The 1,656-nt window shown below is 34.0% G+C and overlaps 1 protein-coding gene across 1 annotated transcript in view; it reads right to left on the bottom strand.

Annotated features, from left to right (window-relative positions):
• Positions 1–1,656, bottom strand: part of LOC105313143 (cytoplasmic dynein 1 heavy chain 1-like) — a 40,509-nt gene that overhangs the window by 37,763 nt on the left and 1,090 nt on the right. The window lies entirely within an intron of this gene.

Here is a 1,656-nt window from a genome sequence, read left to right as displayed (position 1 = left end):
TAGCATATGTACCATCTGATCTTATAAGAGCAGAATCTAAGCAAAAAAATACATTATAAATTCACTGGGCACTATTAATCCTTAATACTTCAGTGTCTGCTATGTAATCCCATGTAGTATTAGGGGCTTTTGCTTCCTCAGATTGTAAAGCAGAAATAGTTTTACTTGAGCCAGAGTAATAATGGACTTCAACATTAGTTTCTTGAGGATACAAAAATGATGAGTGGTTATACCAGACCTGCATGAATGTATTTCAGGCAAATATGATATGTTTTACTGTTGATTGCATTAATTGTCAATTTTATATTCAAAAAACAATGGATTCGCATGTTTCTATCAACACCAGTGTTGTGAACACTAATACTTACATTAGCCATGACTGGTTTGCTAACCAGTCAACTCCTTTTGCTTGTAAGAGGAAGGAATGCTTAAATTATACTTGCTTTGATGTTTTAATGACATTTTGATCAAAAAGTGAAGGAAGTTCCTTGTTTACGAAGTACTATACAAATGATGTAATAGCTGTGACCTGTACTTTCTATCCTCTCAACCCCATCAAGAGTACATAACCTGAAATTAACATATTTATAGCAGGAAAGTTACATGGTGCAGAGTGCAGACACTACATACATTAGCCATGGCTCATATTAACTGGTATATTATACTGGTATATTATACTGGTATGGTACTTATATTATATTAACTGGTCAACTTTATATGTTTGCATGATGTTTTAATACCATTTTGATCAAAACGTAGAGGTTTTCGGATTACTATACAAATGATGTAATAGCCGTGACCTGTACTTTCTATCCTCTCAACCCTATTAAGAGTACATAACCTGAAATTACCATACTTATATAGCAGGAAAGCTATATAGTGCAGAGTGCAGACACCACATGCACTCAGTGACTCTAGTCTGCCACGGGCCATCCAAATCCAACCACTAAAAAAGAAAACTTGTATATACTAGCAGCTGAATTGAATTATGCATCATTTTGTGTTCTTGTTGCTATTGGTTTACATTGATCGCCCCAACATCACTCTACATCAATCCACCTCCGGAGGTGAAGTGAGAGTGATGCACATTAATTTGAAACCATGCACAGTATTAATACAATTAGTGCCCATTACTTTTGCCATGCCTATAATCTGCACCATATAGTACCTAGGCCCAGAGTAATAATAAACTCTGTGTGATCTTTGCTTCATGAGGATACAAAAATTCTGCCATACCACCAGACGGGATTACTTTCCAGGCAATATCAATATCTTTACTTGTAACTACATGGAGCTTTAATCTAAAAATGACAATTTTCATGTCAGTACCAAAATCAATGCTGTCAAGGGTAACTGAAATATCCCCAGACATTATATTAACAAATTAAGCCAAACATACAATAGACACTGTAAAATCATAGATACTGGCCAATCAGAATATCTAATCATCACAACGCACTTGTTCAAGCATGTAGTATCTTAAGTGATTATTAAATGTAAAAATCAATTTTTTAAAATTATTATGAATAATGCGGTGAGAAGAAAATAATATTATTATTGTACTGAAAACTTCTTTAATGCCGGAAAATTTTACAAGCAGAAAAATATTAAATATTAAAACAATCACTCCACGACTACACAGCAGGTGTCTACACA

Source organism: Amphimedon queenslandica, unplaced genomic scaffold (assembly GCF_000090795.2).
Source record: "Amphimedon queenslandica unplaced genomic scaffold, v1.1 AMPQUscaffold_13349, whole genome shotgun sequence".
NCBI lineage: Eukaryota > Metazoa > Porifera > Demospongiae > Haplosclerida > Niphatidae > Amphimedon > Amphimedon queenslandica.
The sequence above is the reverse complement of the archived record's forward strand: the minus strand, read 5'-3'. Positions and strand labels throughout refer to the sequence as shown.